General features: G+C 39.7%; 1 protein-coding gene across 5 annotated transcripts in view; it reads right to left on the reverse strand.

Annotated features, from left to right (window-relative positions):
* The window catches only part of PLCB4 (phospholipase C beta 4), a 379,157-nt gene that overhangs the window by 98,458 nt on the left and 259,548 nt on the right, over positions 1-21,151 (reverse strand). The gene's annotated exons all lie outside the window — the stretch shown is intronic.

Consider the following 21,151-nt stretch of genomic DNA (forward strand, 5'->3'; position numbering starts at 1 on the left):
CAGAATTTCCTTTCTCTTTTTTTTTCTTTTTTAATGATGTACCATTGTTTTACATCCTTGTTAATTTTTTGACAGTATAGGATTTCTCCCCTCAGGTGTTGTCATCATAGCTCTCCCACCATCAAAGCACCATAGTCCTGTGCCACCCACCTCTGTTTTCACTCTTCCTCCCTCCTCCCCTGCCCTCCTGGATGCTTCAGATCTATGGTCAGTTTTCCAGGGTTTTTTTTTTTAAGATTTATTTATTTATGCATGCAAGAGCCGGGGTACAGGCCAGAGATGCAGGGGGTGAGAAGAACCGCCAGAGACAGAATGGAGAACAGAACAGGCAGAGTGACCAAAATATACTCCTGAGGGGAGCAGCAGGTGAGGCAGGAGAGGTCTGCTGCACCATGTGGATGGCTCCCTGGCCGGCTGAGGATCTAACTCATGCTACAGAGGCTGTGGATTGCTTCATAGTGCCGTGCTTAAACCCTTGCACCACCAGGGAGGCTCCCCGGGTTGGTTTTAAAATCTGTTTTTGCATGCCATTTGCAGCAACATGGATGGAGCTGGAAGGGATCATGCTCAATGAACTAAGCCAGAAAGAAAAAGAAAAATACTGGATGGTCTCACTTATAGCAGGAATGTAGAGGATCCAAATAAGGGATCAGGAAAAAAAAACTAATTATAATAAAGTAAAAATCAAAATCAACAGGCAACTATAAATCAGAGACATACTACTGGGGTGGGGGAGAAAGGGAGTAGAATCAAAACAAGGGTGGGAAGAGCACAAGGGACCACGGTGAGAGTTCACAGGTGAATGGGTGGTGGGAATTTCACGGGGACTACAACCAAGATGAAAATGCATACATTGTACAAAAAGGAAAAATGATGTAAAAATATATAAAATAATTAAAAATAAATAAATAAACTAAAATAAAATATGTCTTTGTCTGACCCTGCAATGTGAACCAGCAATTCCACTCCTAGGTTTCTATCTACACAAAGAACACAAAAACACTAATTTGAAAGGAAATCTGCACTATGTTTATTGCAGCACTATTTACATTAGCCGAGGTATGGAAACAACATAAATGCTCAAAACAGATGACTGGATCAAGAAGATAAGTATAGATATACAATGGAGTACTACTCTCTGATCAAAGAGATAAACTCATGCCATTTGCAGCAACATGGATGGAGGTGGAAGAATTGATATAAGTGAAAGAAGCCAGAATTTCCTTTCTTTTTAAGGCTGGATAGTATCCATTTTAGTAGATACCACATTCGGCTTATCCACTCATTTGTCCATGGACACTTGGGGAACTCCCCCCTGCCCCCGCCTTGGCGAATGTGTATAATCCTGCTATGAACAGTAGCATACAAATATCCCTTCAAGACACTGCTTTCAATTTTTTCAGATATAATCCCAGGAGTGGTCTTGCTGGATTATACGGTAATTTTATTTGGAATATTTTGAAGAACCACTATCTTGTTTCCTGTGGAGTCCATTCTATTTTACATTCCCACAACAGTACCTAGAGTTCCACTTTTTCCATACCCTCACAGAACCTGTTATTTTCTGTTTTTGTTTATTTGACAGTAGCAATTCTAATAGCTGTGAGCTGAACGGAGAGTTCTTGCTTTCCTTTTTGTGTTCCAGTCATACCAAACAGCTTTCTGAGGGAGAACTCAGACACCATCAGAGGTAAATTTCCCTTCACAACTAGAAAAGGCCATTTTTTAAGAATCATAAGCCTCTGCAAGCATGATGGTGAAGTCAGGCTTCTGAGGGAGGAGGCAGAAATAAAATAGGAGCATGAAAGAAATGCCTCTATTATTTTCATCATCAGACTTCACTTCCTCTGTCAGGATAAATATGGGATGTAACTCTCTGGGGTCCATAAAATATCCTGTTATTGGCCAACAAACCACAGGCCCATACAAAGTTTCCCAAGAGGAGACAGAAAAAGCACAAATAATTTGGTTGGCATTCACTGGGATGCATTTTCTCAATTGGAAGGTTTGTGATATGTTCCAAAACAAAATAAAGCCCATGGTTTCCTAGGGCAAAAATGTGGACAACATCTGAAACTGTTCGCTGGCTTTTCTGAGCATTCTATTGAGCATGTTTTGAAAAATAAACAACAGAGATGCCAAGGTTTGAGCAGGCTTCAAAAACTTCCAAGCACCTTTTGAAAATAAAGCGCTGATGAAGAATCTTGTTTATTGTGATGGAAGGTTTCCAAGAGTGACCTCTGAGGGCCTCAGACTATTGACAGTGTGCTTGCTTTAGACAGCAGGAAACGTCACAGGAATCCTCAAAAGCCCTGAAGGGCAAGGGAGGGAGGCTCTTGCTTCTTTCTCTTTGTGATGATGAAAGCCAGGTCAAGGGCCATGCCTAAGGTCACAGAGTTACTGCACAGGGCAGAGAGGCAATAAGAACTCTGTTGTCTGCCCTTCACATGAGGGATTTTCACTCAAAGGCTTAATCATTTCTCCCTCCAAAACATGGAAAAGTTCCATCAGACCTTTCTTTCTATTATCTTTCAGATAAAGTACACCCTGTATAATCAGGCCAAAGGATCTTAGGAAGTATGGTAGGATTTTTTGTTGAAACAGAAAATAGGTGAAATGCCAGCAGGTGTCAGTAGAGCCCTAGAATTTAGTTCAAAAGTTGTGTCAGGAGTGAACCAGATGTGTATAGACTTCACTGAATGTTTTCAGATAACTGAAGTAAAAAGTGTCCTTGGATTGCTGTAAATAGCCATGTATGTTAATAGTCTAAAAAATGCCTCAGGTAGTGCATTTTTAAGCCTCGGGCTGGTGTTTCTAGAAGGTTCTTTACCAGACACACATTGAACACATATCTTGGCTTGAGAGTGATATGCTTTCTATTCCACTGGGTACCTTCCCTCTGGCCTGGCCATCTTGAGTGGGCATGGTTAGCCTGGGTGCAGGGGACTCAGCCTATGGGAGCAATTTGGCTCACATAACCAAATTTGTAACTGTATTTAGTCTCTCAATTTTGAATCTTAATGTTTATTTCAGCCTTTCTAAGGAGATGTTAAAAAAAGTTCCTTCAGGGGCATTTTGAGGGCTTGTATTGGATGGTTTGGGCAAAAGAGAGGTACAGGAGCTGCTTCTAATTCTCCCCTGGGGACTTCTAACCTCTCCTCTGGGACTCCTTAAAATTATTTTCATCACACAGGCAGGGTCCATTTCCCAGGCAAATGATTGGGTCTCTCCCTGACCTATCTTCTTTGCCTCTAGAACATGAGACTGTTATAAACAAAATGATCCCTTTCCATTAAAAATAAAATGCATGTAGACATAGATACAATAAAACTAAACTGAAAAATATAAGAATTTATGCAGAATATATATCTCACTTTCTTCTTTAAAATGTTAGTTGTTTTTTTTTTAAGAGTATGAAAGCAGTATTTCAATACCTATTATAGAACAGTATAGGGAAAAAAAAGGCAAGAAAGTATTAAGTAAAAAGTAAACCTCACCTAAAATCCCATTACTAATATTAAGTCATTGATATTTGGCTATTTGCCCTTCAATACACATTCTGATTTGTCGCCCTAAAATAACTAGTCCCAGTATTATTCAGTCAGCATTACTTTAGGCATGGCTGTTGTTCCTTCAACTCAATCTTATTTGCAGATTTTGTTCCAGAAGCTTTCTTTTTAGTCTTTAGTCAAAGCAGCATATTGTCAAAGCAAAAAACTAACAGAGACCCTGTGATACTCTCCAAGTTTGTTATATAATTTTCTTCAGAGGAAAGAATCAGTAGCATTCTCCTTCATTTGTTGGTGTTTGGCTCCTTATTTTCCAAGAGGTGGCCACCTGTTGGGGTGGCGGTGACATCTTAACTAAGCCTGCTCAAAAGTTAGCTAGAGACTAGGTACTGAAGGTCTATACTCTAGGAACCAGCAGCATCAGAATCACCTTTGAATCGTTAAAATGCAAACTGTTAGGATTCACCTAGAAAGCCTGTCTCTCTAGGGCTGGGAAACAGAACTCACTGTGCTTCCAAATGTCGGCAAGACAAGGCTTGCTGAAGTCTGTTAGAAGAAACAACTCCCTTGGTTCTGGGAAAGGTAAGCACAAGATCAGGACTTCCCTGGGCCTGGACTTCCTGACAGAACATTTATTTATTAGATCAGTTGGTAGAGACACAAAATGGAGATCCATTTTCTAGAAGTGGAAACTGATCTATATGATCAGAACACAATTCACACCCCCAAATGTCCAGTGATGGGGCCTGTGGGCCACGCACGGCTGATGTCCACACAGCAGCAAAGCCACGGGAGGCTGAGTGCCAGCATTACTAATGTCTTGGTCCCACTGACATTCTGTCCAGCTCTGAGGATGGGTCTGGTGCAAACATTATAAAACCCCAGTGGCAGAGGCCAGAGAGCATAGAGGCTGGTGATTTAGGCAGGATTTGATAAAAAGCATTAACATTTTAACTTGGACTGTGCTTGTCCAGAATGCTAAAGCCATTTCTAAAACTAAATGGGATCAGATTTACCAGAGTTGGTTTGAATATCACAGACCAGTGTCTAATGCAGGCTAAGAAGAAAGCTCAAGTTTTCTCTTTTATGTCAGCTACATTCTGCTGGCTCTACGAAAGAGAAGGAGAGATGCAGGTGGAATGTATTAAGTGCCAGTCTCCCAGGAAAGCATGTCAGTGTTGGAAACCCTCTCAAGACCACAGCACAGAAGGCAAACAGGTAGACAATGACAGCGGTGACAGTGAGAACAAATTAGGCAAGAAACCAGAAATTCACCATCACCGGTCCCCCCTGGAAAGAAGAGAGCAGATAACAGAGTGTGAAGAATTTCTTGCATAATAAAGGAATGAAGCTTATAGTCCTAGATAACAGTTCAGTTGATAAAAAAGCCCAAAATGGAAGGTTAAATTAATGAGCCTATGATAACGAACAATAGTAAAGGACTGAAGCTTGTGGCTAAATATCAATGCAGATTTTGTAAAAAACAAACAAAAACAGAGAGACTGCAAAACAATAATCTCAAAAGTCCTTGGGAAGTCGGTTATAATTCTCATACAATTTTCAAAATCAAAATCGAAGAACAGAGAGGGAGAAAAAAAGACAACTAGGCTTTTTCTTGACTTATTGTCTTCCAGAAAATATAAATTTTTCATCTGCTGCTCTCTGTCTACAAAGTTGATGAAAGCTAAAGAGAAATGTACTAAGTATCATTAATTACTAAATCACCTTTAGAGCATGGAAAATAAGTGTTTGGGCAAGAAATAAGCTTCCACAGATGAGTATGTGTGGCTGTGTTTGAAGAAATAGAATGAGATTGGCCTGAATAATATTTATACTGTCTTAGTCAAAATTAGTTTAGTCACTCACAGATAGTCAAAACAGTGTGTTAGTGTGGCTGGCTATCCTGACAACGTTGGATGGAAAGAACCTCTCAATAATCACAAGAAAGGAGAGGATAGCGTGTTGTTCTTGGTCATGACTCAGAAGCTGAAGTCTCAAGTTCCCATGCCAAATGGTTTTCTGTTATTCCTAAGATATATTTTTGCAGAAGCCTGATACTTCAGGTACCCTGTAACAGTGTCCTATTGGAACTAAGAATCTTGTCCTGAATAACCACACTAACTCCAGATATGTACTCCAATAAAATACAACGTTGAATGGAATTAGGACATGCCACCCCCTGGCTCTTTGGCATAAGAATTACTTTGAGCTGAAGGCATCTGAATTCCCAATAGCCCTTGTCTACCTGAAGCAGAGCCTCCCAGGACAACTCAACCATCATAAATCCCCTTCCCAGGAATAACTCCAATCTTCTCTTAGGAAAATAAAAAGTTGGTATCACACCCAAACAGAAATTATCATAATCTTTTCTCCTATCTGTTCTCCTAAAGGTCCATTTATCTTCTCTAAAAATCATCTGACCTTCCAATAATTTTTTTCTCCCCTTGCTTTTCCTTATTAAGATGCTACATAAATCCTCAATTTGACTGTTGGTTTGTGCATTTGTTTCTTTTTGTGATTCCCCTGTGCATAATAATAGATGTGTACATCTTTTCTCCTGTTAATTTGTCTGTTACCAGTGTATTTTGAAGATCCAGATGAAGAACCAACAATCAGCAAGAAGAAAATATACATACGTGTGTGTGTGTGTATATATATATATATATATATACACACATATATTGGCATTCAGGCATTCATAATACATCAGTGTCTTTTGTTCACTTGTTCTTACTGATTTGGGCTTAACAACAAATGATGTTCATTATTAGCTCAAAGTTTGGAGCAGCTACATTCCTACAAACCACAGAAACGTTCAAAACAAAAATGAGATATTGGATTTATTTTATGTAACACCTGTTTGGTCTCCATATGGAGAATTCGACAACAAATGAAGAATTTTTAGATTTTAAGAAAACCAAGTGACTCATCCTATGCCTTTAGAAACCATCAGTTTTGGTGGTTTTTGATCTCAACTGTCAAATTTTCAAAATCCTCGTAGTAAGTGATGAATGAACAGCTGGTGAATTAAAAAGTGTTCATGAAGTTTTTTCTTTGGCTGATGCCTATATGTATAATCCCCGAGGTCACATTGCTCCTGGCATGTACAAGTTGACAACACTGGCAAATTAAGTCATGCCAAAACGAATAGTATTGCAACGTGCAGACATATGCCATCCGCTACAGCCTTGTGATAAATATAATCAATCAAAAAGCCTCTGGCTCTTGCTTGAGGAAGCATTAGCTTATTTGGCTAAGACAAATCAAATCTATAAGTAATCCTGTAAACTAAATAAAGCCTTCAATATAAGAGATATTAGAAGGAATCTAAATCAATAGTCTTGAGTTTCTACCCTTTGAGGAAAAAATAAACCGATACCCCCTAAAAAATGGGGGGTAGGAAGAGAGAGGAGAAATGTGGCAGCAGGAAAACAGGACAATAAAAATAATATATATGGCCAAAGGAAAAAAACACACATACAGAATATTTATGGCAAAGATGAAAATGGAAGCTTAGATCATATTGTTTCGATAATTCTGGAAAAATAATGGGTTGAATGCCTCTGCATCATTATTTACTGAACTTTTCCCTATAAAACAATAGTTCTGAAAGATTTTAATTTGTCCCTTCAACAGGAAAAAAATAAATAAAAGCTTGAGGAAAAGCTGAAAATCCTTCCTCCTTGCTGTGACTGATGAGAATACTTACTACTTCTGAGAGCTGTCTACCAAGCTGTCTAACAAAAAGCTGTCTAACAAGGCTTTCTCAAGGTTATTTGACCAGGAAGCCTTTAAAACATGGACTATTTGTAAGAATCTGCTTTGAGGATCACCCATTTGGTAAGTGCTACAATATGGCTCCATCACTCACAGATAATGACATTAAACATTTACCAAAAAGTACAGTAAAGCCATACAATGATACAAGCCAAAATCAGAAGATACAGGTGAGAAAAATGAGCCAACTTGTGAGTTGTAGCATATGGTGGAGGTAGAAACAGGCTCTGAGTGGTTATATGCCTGAGCCCAGATATCAGTTCTGCCACTTACTGGCAGTGTGATTTTGGGCAAGTTACTTAAGGTCTCTGGGGCTGCTTCTTCCTTTGTAAAATAAATATAATTATCATACCATCCCATAAGATTGTTGTGAGAATTAAGTGAGATAATACATGAAAACACTTGGAACCCAATTTAAAGTAAACATTCACTGCTGCTGTTCTTATCATTCTAACTATTAGGAGTCAGCAAACTTTTTCTATAAAGTGTCAGATAATGTTTTAGACACTGGGGGTCAGATATGGTTTTCTCTTGTATAATTTTAATGTTTCATCTTGTGTTTTGTAAAGTCTTTAAAGCTGTAAAAGCCATCATTAGCTCATGGGCGATATAGAGTCAGGATGAGGGCTGGTTTTGGCCCACTGGCTGCATTTCTTCAACTCTAATTGTGATTAAGGGTTAAGTCTCAGCACTATGAAGTTATCGGCAGACACTGCAGCACAAGTGCAATCCCCAGCCGGGGAGCAAACTCACATGGAGCAACAGATCTCTCCCATCTTGCCTGCTGCTCCCCTCAGCAGTGCATTTCAGTAGATCCGTCTGTTCTGCTCCCCACTCTTTCTCTGGTGAATACTCTTACCTCCTACTGCCCACACCTCTGGCCTACCCCCTAGCTCTTGTATGCATAAATAAATGTTTAAAAAAATTACTTGCTCCAGATCACAGGTAACACATCTCATCTAAGGTGAGGTGTCCTATCACCTCCTCCTACACCCCATCTTTTAATTATACCCTAAAGATTAGAAAACATATAAACACATGTAGGCACACATTACACAGACATGTTCATGATGGCAATTTTTGCCAGCAGGAGAAACTGGAGTTATGTAGTGAATGGAGAAGCTATTTAAATCCAGTGACATTTTCTCAGGGGCCAAAGGGTGAGAGCTAGACTTCATAGTATGCTTCTGGTGCAATTAGAGCAGTTCATTTTGCATTCCCTTGGTGGAGTCATTGCATATCACCTGCAATTAGGGCATAATGAGCAGCTCTGGGCTGAGTCTGCAGCATAGAGTCCCATCTTAGATTCCTGTTTCAGAGACTTTCTCACTAAAGTGAGAAAAGCCCTGCAGAGAAAACAACAGCAGGAGCCCAGCTCAAAGGCCCTGCTCCTGAACAGATGTGCCCAGGGGGCTGCAAGGTTTCAAAGAAAAAAGGGCTGATAATACCAAGAAAATCCCCTCAAAGTTCATGGAGATTTAGAGTTATATTGCAGTCCAAGAAAAAGTCTTAAAGACCAAGAAAACGCACATGATTAAAATTATTAAGAGAGAGTATTTTAACCTCGACTAAACAGCATGAACCCAACTGTGTAAAAAAGGAAAATTACATGTGCATTAAAGACAAATTAGGGTGACTAGAAGGCTGGGGAGTGGGGGGAAGGAGGAGGCTGCATAAGGGGAGTGGGGTTTCCTTTAGGGGGAGATGAGATGTTTTAGAAGTAGGATGTGGTTACACTACACTGATCTACTTAATGGCACTGGATTGTTCACAGGCCAACTACAGTGTTTTGAAGTAGCCCTCCAATGACTTCCTTTGAAGCAAAATCCCTTGGCCCTCACTTTTCAGATTTCTTAAAATGTGTAGTCATCAATTTAAAAAAAAAAAGCAAAAATCTACACAGCATACTTGAGGAATGTAATACTCATACTCAGTGCCTCCTTATGGTTTCTGATAGGATTTTTTATTGTTATTACTATCATTGGGTTTTGGGAAGGGTTTGGAAGGGTTTTTAATTTTCCTTTCAAATAAAGAAGTGATGTTTTTAAAAGAACAACTAGTTTTACTGTATTCCATCTTAGTACTTGTCAAACTTTAATGAGCAAAGGAAGTAGTGGGGGGAACTTATCAAATGGAGATTCTGATTCAACATGTCTGAGCAAGGGCCTGAGATCCTGCATTTCTGCCTGGTTCCCAGGTGATGATGACATTACTGGTCCAGGCCACAATCTGAGTAGCAGTGTTGTAGCCACAGGTTATTAACACACATTGACCTTCTCAGAATGTAAAGTTCATGCTGCATGTCCCTCTGACAACATGAGTCATGACCTTTCATTACCTCCCTAGAATCTCAGGATCCCACATCATCTCAGCTTAGCACTCAAGATGGTCTAATGTTCCAATTTCCCAATAAAAAGTATTTACTCTAATCTTCTCACTGAACCTGGCATTATAGGTCCAACATTCCCTTGCTCGGCCCATGTCCTGCTTAGCCATCTCTTCCAGAGGATTGTCCACTATGGACATCCCTATAAGTGACCAGCTGACCCTCCTTCTTCTGGGTACAATACTCTAATTCTTTTATGGAAATATTGAGTTGTCGGAAAAGGCATGATGTATTTTTTTCTATGTTTTTGTTGCAAAAATGCGCTATAACTTTTCTGACAATCCAATAGTTCTCACCCCTCCTACAGAGCCTCTTACCCTAGCCGTCTGATACCTGGCTTTAGGGGTGGTGATGTGACCCAGGTTAGGCTAACCTAGGGATTCTGAAGCACACATGTCTTGTCAAAGCAACTAACCTGCACTCTCTTGGCACCTAGTAAAGTCTTTATTATTATATTAAAAAGAGAATCCTTAAGTCTTATAGGAGGTGAATTTAAGGAACACTTGGTACAACTACTGTTTTTTACAAATGAGGATACAAAGGTTCATATGGTGGAAATGATTTGTCCAAGTTTAGAATTCATCCAATGAATTCCACAATAAAGACAAAATGGACAAAATGGGCATCTTTATTTAAAATGCCAAAGAGGTGAACACATGAAGTAAATATTAGTATTCACCTTAGTGCCAGTGCACTGGAGCTGCCTGCTGGATGAAGTCTAGAGATAAGGTTCTACATGACTTACAGGCATCTTTGTCATTTGGTACACACAGTGCTTAAAAAATGAATGCATTTGTCGACCTTATAACAGTGGATGATTTCATGTAAAACAATTCAGATGTCCAGTAACCTCATGAAAACCCACCACAGACAATAGTTGAGCCACCTCATGTTTTGACAGCTGCACAGTTGGCTGGAAGTGGATGGTGCCCCACAAGTGGTGGATGCAGACTCTAATCCACTGAGGTCTACACCAGTTGCTGTCTGTCTCTACCGGGTACTTTGTCAATACAACACCTCCCTGGCTCCCACAGACAGCTGAGTTTACAACTTCTGTTCTAAAGGAACGATGGCTTTTGGAAAGGCTATAAAAGGAATAATTCCAGAGTTCATAGAGAGTCCTCGTGCATGAGCCTTCGAAGTAGTGGAAGAACAGGATGAGAATCTAAGCAAGGAAGAAGGAGCAAGAATGATGAGAGGTGGTTGTAGGAGGCCCTAGGAGACAAGTTTCACCTGATTCACTGATGAGTATAGCCCTGCCAGGCAGGGTTGGATGGTCTCTTAATTCAACCCAGCAATAAAAACAAATGCATCCCATTATCTTTATTTGACAAGAAGAAAACCCCTAGGTGGGATGGGGACATTTAAGGCTTAGAAATATACACCCACTCATTTGCTCTAATTCACAGCTTTGTCCTTCAGAGAGCTTTTAACTGCCTCTTACTGATTTGTTTCCCATGAATTCAGAATGATTTTAAGAAAAAGGAAAAAGAAAACCTCAAAATAAAACAAGAATATGCCGGCTTTTAGTCTTGGAAAAAAAAACAAAAAAACCCCCCACAGACACCATTCCCTACTTGAGCCGCAAAAAACTGTGAAACACTGTGGTAAAGAAACTAAGTATACTAGGGTGGGGATGACAAGAACTTCAGATTTACAATTTAGCTACGTAAGCATTCAGCAGGCTTTGCTTAGGTGAACCTCAGAGGTAGACCAGGCAGTTGATGCCAGTTTTTGAAGAACTCTGCAAGAGAAGAAGGGTATAACACACTTATTGAGTTTTTGAAAGCTTCATTGTATGCCATAACCACTCAGATGGTAAGTTGAAATAGGATTACTGATTCAGTAGGTTTGGGGTATGACCAAAGAACCTGTATCTTTAATAAGTTCTCAGGTACTACTGGAGCTGCTGGTGCAGGGATCAACACTTTGAGAACCACTGGAATATATGGTACAAATAAAACTGCATTTCAAGAAATCAATTTTATTTTGTTTTGTTAATTAAATTTTTAATTGTAACAAGAGGATTCTCTCCATCAGGTATCACCAATCTATTTCTGGGATCAGAGAAGCTAATTCATTTCAATTGTGCTTTGTTGTGTTCTTAGGGAAGTCTAATCAATGGCTTAGACAACTGCAATCCAGAGGTCTACTGATCTACCTGGGTGGAGTGAAAAATAGGTGTGATAGTTGGACTATCTACTAAACCAAAAGGGCTGAACCTTCACCCACCGTCAGAATCATCTTGGAGGCTAGTGAAGATTATGAGGTTTCAACCCCAGAATTTCAGATACACTGGGCTAGGACAGGTTCTGAGAATCTGCATTTCTAAGAAGCACCAGGTGAGACTGAGGCCTCTGTTCTGATTCCCTTAAGAAGCTCTGTGCTAAGCAATAAGACAAGAGAAAGACATACAAGGAATCCAAATAGGAAAAGAAGTCAAACTATGACAATTTGCGGATGATATGATAATATACACAGAGAACCCCAAAAACTCCACAGAAAAACTAATTCAACTCATCAATCAGTTCAGTAAAGTGGCAGGATACAAAATCAACACGCAAAAGTCAGTAGCCTTTATATACACAAACAATAAATCTGAAGAAGAAGTAATAAAAAAAAAATCCCTTTTATTATCCAAACAAAAAAAATCAAATACTTGGGAATAAATCTAACAAAAGAGGTAAAGGACCTATACAAAGAAAACTATAAAACACTGTTAAAAGAAATAGAAGAAGACACAAAGAAACGGAAAGACATCCCCTGCTCATGGATTGGAAGAATAAACATTATTAAAATGGCTATCCTACCAAAAGCAATATACAGATTCAATGCTATTCCAATCAAAATTTCAATGTCATTCTTCAATGTCATGCCCAAAAACAGATGACTGGATCAAGAAGATGTGGTACATATACACCATGGAATATTACTCAGCATTCAAAAAAGATAAATACATGCAATTTTCAGCAACATGGATGTCGCTGGAAGGGATCATGCTCAGCGAAATAAGCCAGAAAGAAAAAGAAAAATGCCGGATGGTCTCACTCATAGCAAGAATTTAGAAAACTTAAATAAGGGACCAGGAAAATGAATAACTATAAGAAAGTGAAAATCAAAATCAACAAAAAACTATGAACCAGAGACACTTTTTGGGGTGTGGGGGGCGGGAGGGGAGGGATTGGGGTCAAAAGAAGGGGTTGCAATTGTGTGGGGAATATAAAAATAAAATTTATTAAAAAAAAAAAAAAGAAGCTCTGTGCTAGACTATTCTTAGAGGAAGTAGTTGAGGGGAGGAAAGCTCTGTAGGGTATTCACAAAGCCAGAAAGAGGTACTGACTAAACAGTGAACTTCATTGTTTTTCAACAAAGAACAAATACCTTCTCTAAGAACCTTCACTGTAAGCCTTCTACTCCACATTATTCAAGTTTAGCAAAGTGATCTTGACATTGAACCAATTTGCTAAAATAAGATCTTATTACATATAATAAACTACCTGACTTTATCTTTTTTGTATACAAAAAGAACACATAACATTTTCATAATTTAATTTCTATAGTCATTATTCATGTGCTTATTTGATGACTTGGTTACAAAGCATAATTTATGGAGCTTGCCAAATATTTACAACCTGTATAAAGTATAATGAGCACTATGAAAATTGTTTACTCAGTCCAAATCTTTGCATTTTGAACCCCATAATAACAGTTTATTTTTGTAATCAAAGGAAAATTCAACTTGGTATAAAATAACAGACTTACTTGTGGAGATTTTAAATGAGGATTACATTTCAATCTTATGTATAGTGACTCTGATTTCATTCTGCTGTGCAGCGCCAGCTGTAACTTAATGAAAGACATCTGAACTCCCTTCAACCTGCCAGAGACCAAAATCCTTCTGAGCCAGTTAAATTGTAGAAAAAAATACACAGAAGAACCTGAGTTGCTTTTTGTAGGGTAAGGTAAAAAGTATCAGGCTTTTCTGCCCTCCCGCCTTTAGGATAGATGACGGAACCCTGTGGTCCTGAATGCATGCCTGATGGCGGCACCTGGAGTAGGGTGTGGGCATAGGTAGATGGGATTCACCTGGGCTGAGACTGGGCTTTTAAGGGTGGCGTCACGAGGACGCCAGCAGAAGCCAAGAAACTGAAAGCAGAGAAGCAGAGAGAACACCGGAGAGCCAGAAAGAGTGAAGACTTGCTGGGGGCTGGGAGGCCTACCAGCCTCCCGGCCCCTCAGCACCCGTACCTGCCATGTACCCGGTAAATCCCAATAAAAGCCTGAAAACCCGCCGAGGTCTCCAGGACTCTCTCCTCCTTTACCAGGTCTGCTGGACCTGGTAAAACCTGCTCCGTGGCCATTCCTGACCTTACACTTTTTTTTGGTGGGCCCCTCGCTGGTGGCCGGCGGGGGGATCGAACTGGCGCTGCAGAGGCTGCAGGCAGCCTCGCAACCCAGCGCTCAACTGCTGCGCCATCAGGGGAGGCCCCTTGACCTTACACTTTTCTAACTAAAGTTGTAATAATGTTTGTAGTAGTTGTAGTAATATTTGTAGTACTTATGGTATCATTGTGGACAAAGAGATGAGAAAGATTCCAGGAAAAAAATAGCTTTGTTATAGTTTAGGGGAAAAATAGGAAAAGGTTTTTTCCATGTAGCTTTTATTCACAGATATTTAAGCTATATGACATATCAGACTCACCTATTACCCACAGGCACCCTGGGCTTGAGGAAAAAGTACCAGCAATTTGTTAGCAGTCTTTTTTTAACAGAGGGTTTTTAAGGAGAGGAAATAAAAGCTAAATTTTGTAACTGGAACAACAGGAAGGATTTAGGTAAGCAGAAATTAATGATCTCTATTGGAAAGAGGCCAAGCAAGACGCCAGGGTTAAAACCTCTAGTCTTGTCATGGATTCTTAGTAACAGCCCCATTATATCCTGAAAGAGATCTAAAAATAACACCATGGGATTCCAGACCTTTTTGATTATTACTGAATTACCCTTTCTCAGTCTTCTTGTCAAAAATCATTTCCCTAACGTAGAGTTAACTCTAAAAAATTGAGGTATACAGCATTGATGATTACATGTATTTATTTCCTGGGTTAGAATTTATTGATTCAATTAACATAAATGATTCAGGAAAACAGGTATTTATTGAGCACTTACTAAATATTAAGCACTTAACATTCTAGATGTTGGGGCTGCAACATAGAACAGAATATTGTACACAAAAAGAGGGAGGCAGACAGTTAATGAATATAGTAGATAGAATAATGAGTGCTAGGAAGAAAATAAAGCAGAATAAGTAGTTAGGAAGTGCTGAGGGGAGGAGACAATGGGGAGCTCCTGCTAAGGTGAAATTATAGCAGTGACTTGAGAAACATGAGGGAGAAATTACTGGATTTAACAGGGGAAAGAGTGTGTTCCAGGCAAAAGGAACAGTACCTGCAAAGTCCCTGAGGCTAGAAGGAAATCCAAAGGAAAAAAGAAGGTAAGTGAAGGCAGAAGAGGAAGAAAAGTGAGGATCATATTTTGCAGAGGCTCTGAGGCCATGCCAGGGTTTGAGCAAAGTGGGGGTGTGATCTGAATTACATTTTAAAAACATCTCTCCAGTTGCTATTTTGAGGCTAGACTGAAAGGGGCAAGGCGAAGGCAAAGAAACCTGTCAGGGGAGAAATAATATTGGCCCGAATCACTCTGTATTCATAGGGATGGTAAGAGGCAGTGAGATTCCAGATACAAGAGTGTCTGTTAATGGATTGATGTGCGATCTGGGAAGAAGGCTTGCATAGTCACAGCAACTAAAAAGACTGGAAGAAGAGTGAAAGGTCTGGAATCAGACTTAAGTTTATGATACCACTAGTTATTTCATAGGGGAGAAAGGGATATTGAATTGAGCTCAAATCTTCTAGATTTGCAGTAGAGTGGCAAGGCAAGCTTATTTATTCTTTAGGTTGAAAAAGCAGCTGAAGAAAATGCAAGCTAGGCTACAAAGATGTCTTTTTCACTGCTTTCTTCTTTTGCTGAAAGAAGAACAATCATGTTTCACCGTCATGTATTTTGGAAAATATTTTGTATTTATTTGAAATCTCAACTCTGGAAAACTCAGATTTCATGTAAAATGTCACTGACTTTTAAAACACCTACTTGATGTTGGTGAGGATGTGGAGATAAAAGCACTCTTTTACACTGTAGGTGGGAATGCAGAATGGTCCTATCGATGGAAAACAACCTGGAGGGTTCTCAAAAGATTAAAAATGGAGCTACCATATGACCCAGCAAATCCACTCCTAGGTATCGACCCAAGGAACACAAACATACTAATTCAAAAGGAAACCTGCACTCACATTTTCATTGCAGTGCTGTTTACAATAGCTAAACTATGGAAACATCCTCAGTGCTCCCAAACGGATGAGTGGATCAAGAAGATGTGATATAGGGCCGCGGCCTGCGGGGCTGTCCGCAGCCACTGCAGGGCAGGTTTGATCCTTGCCAGCCACGGAGCTGCCCACATGGTGCAGCAGATCTCTCCTAACTTTGCCTGCTGCTTCCCTCAGCAGTGTGTTTTGATCGATCTGCCTGTTCTGTTCCCCACTATCTCTGGTGAATCCTCTCACCCTTCAAGCCTCTGGCCTCTGCCCCAGATCTTGTATGCATAAATAGATGTGTCTTTAAAAAGGGGGTAAAAAAAAAAAAAGATGTGATATATATATACACAATGGAATACTACTCAGTGATCAAAAAAGATAAACTCATACCATTTGTGGCAACATGGATGGAACCAGAAGGGATTATGCTAAGTGAAGTAAGTCAGATGGTGAAAGACAAATACCGGGTGGTGTCACTTATGTGTGGAATATAGATAAACCAGACAAGGGGTCATATAAATCCAAACTCAAAAACTAGCCCTTGAAAGTTAACTATAGAACAGAGGTATTCAGAGGGGGAAGGGATGAAGGAGGGATAAGCACAAAGTGGGAGGAAATACAAAGGACTATGGATATGGAATGTGGGTGCTTTGATGGTGGGAGTGTTATGGTAACAGCACCAGAAGAGGGGGATCCAATATTGCTAAAATATAAACCAAAAAATGTAATAAATAACTAACACACCTACTTGAGAGAAGAAAAAATAACAGTGAACTCCTTTGAGACATGGAAGAACGAAGATAAAATGGTTTGCTCAATCAAGAAGATTCTTCCATGTGCAAATTGATCCTCTAAGGAGTTAGAGGAATTAAAAGTTGGGAGTAGGCCGGGATTCAATGTTGGGTTAAGGGAGATTTTCAGGATGGCCAGGCAGTAAGAGTCCCAGGAAGAAGAACTGACTAAACAATCTCAAAAGATTAAATCCTTCTAAGCAAGTTTTGTATTAGAAATTCTCTTCATTTATGCCTCGAGGGTCAGACCAAGACTCATTAGATGTTCATTGACCAGCAAAATGCTCCAGTCCCCCAGGAATGCAGAACTCCCCATCAGTGGCTACATACCGATGACATCTACCCTCTCTCTTGACTACTAGCTACTGTGAGTTACCTATGTTTCTTTACAAACCTGTATACATCATTTATAATAAAAACAAACAACATACACCAGTAAAATATGAATGTGGAAATAAAGAGGGACTGTTGAATATTTTGGAAAGATTAAAGGCAAGTTATTGAAATTATTTATTTCCATCAAACTCTTGTGTGAATAAGACAACTGAAGGATTAGGGAGGGAAGTCATACAACTGTAGGATTCTTTACTCCAATGGCTTCACTAAAGTCTTTCAAGTCTCAGGTGGACTTTAAAGAAACCAAACTGAGGGGCCTCCCTGAGGCCTAGGGGTTAAGTCTCATTGCTATCTCTGCTATCTCGATCCCCGGCCAGGGAGCTAACCCACATATGGCATAGCAGACCTTTCCTGTCTTGCTTGCCACTCCCCTCAGCAGTGTATTTCAGTCAATATAACTCTTCTGCTCCCCTCTCTGTCTCTGATGAATCCTTTCACCCCACCTCTGGCTTACACCCCAGTTCTACACAAAAATAAATAAAAATCTTAAAAAAAAATTAAAGAAACCAAACTGAATATCAGAGACAATGCATTACAGCTGATAAATAGGCAAAAAATATAAAACCCCAATCATGAGACCGATACTTAAAACTCTTCAGCCTTAACACTCAAAGATTGGCTAACAACTGCATCACATCTATATACTTCAAGTAAAGTGTTTTAGGTATGTATGTATAACTTTTAAAGTGATGATTTGCTTTACCTGACTTTTGTGATAAACTAACCAGGAATGCAGTCAAGTAAGAAAGCAGTTAGCATTTTCATGGCCCAATGATTCCAAGCTCCTAAGCTATCTCTCCCCTTTGAGTGTTAACCAAAAATTGAATCAGAAATACATTTCAGGCCAACATTTCTCCCTTGACTTGATTTAAGTTATGGATTGTCCTCATTCTGACCTGAAGTTGTTTCATCTGTGTGTACCTGGTATAAGCCTTTTCAATTTGATGGCCTATGTATTGTTAGGGATGGTAACACGTGGGAGAATAAGAATAAAATGGCAGTGATGGGGAAAGCGTTTTTAATGTCAGAGGGAGTAAATATTATGATCTGGATTAATATAGTTATTTTAAGTTTTGAAATCAGGAAGAGGGCAAGACTATCCCACCTACATGCATACTTGTGAAACAATGTGTTCAGTATCTTCTCCAACTGTCAATCAACCAAAAGGACAAGCTCTAACCATTGTGAACTGCCTAATTGCGACAATGAGATTTTTTAGATTTATATGTTATGCTACTAATTAGTTATAAAATTCTAAGGCATAATTCCCAGAAGCTAAACCTTTCACCTCTTCAATAAAAGCAGACTTCAGAAGTATTGAGTTTGAATTGAAAATTCAGTACAGAATTATTTTACAGTCCTGTTTGGTTAGCTAATTTTAAATTTTAGTGGAAATGCTACTAGAAAAAGAAAACCAAAATTCCTCTTTAAGTATACACTCCTGCCTTAACCTAGATATGCTAGGGACTTAGGAGTATAGGTTTCAGAACATGGTTTTTGACCAAAACGGACAAAGGCTGACAAGAAATAAGACCATGGAGAGCAAAAACATCATGGCATTTACAGATGTGAGCCATCTTCCTGGACTGTCCTTGCTCAGGACACAGAGTGGGGTGGGCAGTGCCACTTGGAAATCCGGTCTGAGGTTTAGGCCTGACTCTGGCGCAGGCTGCAATGTGATCTTTTAACACTTGGTTTCATGTGAAAACTAAGGTGCTGAGAGTTCCATTTCCACCTCTAAAATTCACTGACTCTGAGATCATAACAGTGCACGTACATCAAAGGTTTTCAGTGAGAAAGGCAGTGTATGAAGCACTTTCTAGGTAGTAACTCCGGCATGCTCACAACAATCCTAAGAGCGGATATGAAGAAAATGAAGAAGAAAGATGAAGAAAATGAAGCACAGAGAGGCTAACTGTGTGCCTAAGTGGGTAAGTGGCAGGGAGAATTCCAGCCCAGGCTGCTTGGTCCCAAAGTCCATATTCTTAAGTTCATCCTGAGTCACAAATACCAGGGAATATGTCTACAGTATTGTATTTTTGCAAAGTTCCATGTAGTTAAATATCTTTTGTGTCCCAGCATGGACTTCTGGGATTGAATGCTGCTATGGCAAATAGTAACTAGAAAGAACTTTTTAGCAAATACACAGGTCCTGAAGCAGGAAGAATGCTTGTTTAGATCAGCAGGGTTCAAGAAAACCATACAAGCTAGGTATACATCTGAGCAAAATAAAAGAACCCGAAGACAGCACAAAATCTCTTCTCCCAAGTGAGGTGATCAGAATAATAGTCAAAACCAACAACCCCCCCCCCCCCCCAGCCCCGCAACAAAGACAGAAGTAAAAGCTCTCAAGTAACATGGAACATCTATTCTTGGCTCCAAAGTCACAAGGCGTGGAGTTTCTCAAACTTCACTACACAACAAGTCACAGGGGAGATCTTATTAAAAAAGTGAAGATTCTGGATCAGTATGTCTGGGTGGGCTGAAGACTCTTGTGTAAAAGTACCAGGGAAACCTATGTGGCTGCAATGTGGACCGCACTTTGTGAGGGTAAGGATGCTGTTATGGTTTTGTAGTCTCAGAGCTCAATTCTGCTCTGGGTCCAAGGTTAAGTCTTTTGATCTGTTTCCTCAAATGACCTTACTTATTCTAGGGGCCTCCCTAGTGGTGCAACGGGTTAAGGACCGCACTATGAAGCAATCTGCAGCCTCTGCAGCACGAGTTTGATCCCTGGCCGCCAGGGAGCAACCCACATGGCGCAGCAGACCTCTCCTGGCTCGCCCGCTGCTCCCCTCAGCAGTGTACTTCAGTCAGTCTGCCTGTTCTGTTCCCCACTCTGTCTCTGGTGAATCCTCTCACCCCCACATCTCTGGCCTGTACCCCAACTCTTGTATGCATAAATAAATTAATCTTAAAAAAATGACCTAACTTATTCTATATTCCCTTCTAGCTCTAAAATTTGATATTTATCATGGTGGCATTTCTCATTCAATTCAACAGTGAGTTTTACTTACAAGGTGACTAGGAGAATGAAATGCTCCCGACCCCCTTCCTTGACTCCCCCAAACCCAGGTCTCTGCAATGGGAGAATAAAGACTCAGGTCTCTTCACACATATTATAAAAAGATAATGGGAGGGAACCCTGTTCAGAGGCAAAACCACGCTGAACACAAGTGACTTGCAGAAAAATAACCTAGGTCTGAGGCTTTCTGCTTTGGCCAATATTTCTTCAAGACTCACTTGTCAGACAATAGTATGCTAGGGACAGTATTAAAAGATGTATCAATACTTTGATAACTTATTTGAAGGGGAATTAGGAACCTCACCCATGGAGACCTGTGCTGTCCACTCTGTAATAGCCATTAACTATATGGAGTTTTTGAGCACTTGAAATGTAATTAGCCTAAATTGAAAAAAAAAATATCAGACTTCAAAGACAGTATGAACAGAAGAATGCAAAATATATATAATAAATTTTATATTGACTTCATATGAAAATGACAATATTTGGGATATACTGTGTTAAATTGTTTTATTTAAAAAATGTCAGCTGTTACTTTTTTTACTTTTAAATATAACTGTTTGAAAAATTCAAATCATGTCTGTGGCTTGCTTTATATTTCTCCTACACAGTTCTGATCTAGGCCCTGCCTATCCACACTGTGGATGTCAAACAAGCAGCATCACCCTCTATTGGGAGCTTGTCAGAAAGGGAGGATCTTGTCCTCACCTCAGACCTATTGAATCAGAATCTGCATTTTAACAAAAGCCATGGTGATTCCTGTGCACATTCAAGTTTGACAGATGCTGGGCTAATTTTTTCTACAATATATCCCAGAAGGGATTAAGGTCATTGGTGGATGTGAGGAAAAGCTAAAAGATATAGTGCTTGCTGAATTTCCTACACCAACCTTCCAGCAAGTC

The sequence above is a fragment of the Talpa occidentalis genome, unplaced genomic scaffold, assembly GCF_014898055.3.
Source record: "Talpa occidentalis isolate TD23 unplaced genomic scaffold, MPIMG_talOcc4v2.1 talOcc4.10, whole genome shotgun sequence".
Classification (NCBI taxonomy): domain Eukaryota; kingdom Metazoa; phylum Chordata; class Mammalia; order Eulipotyphla; family Talpidae; genus Talpa; species Talpa occidentalis.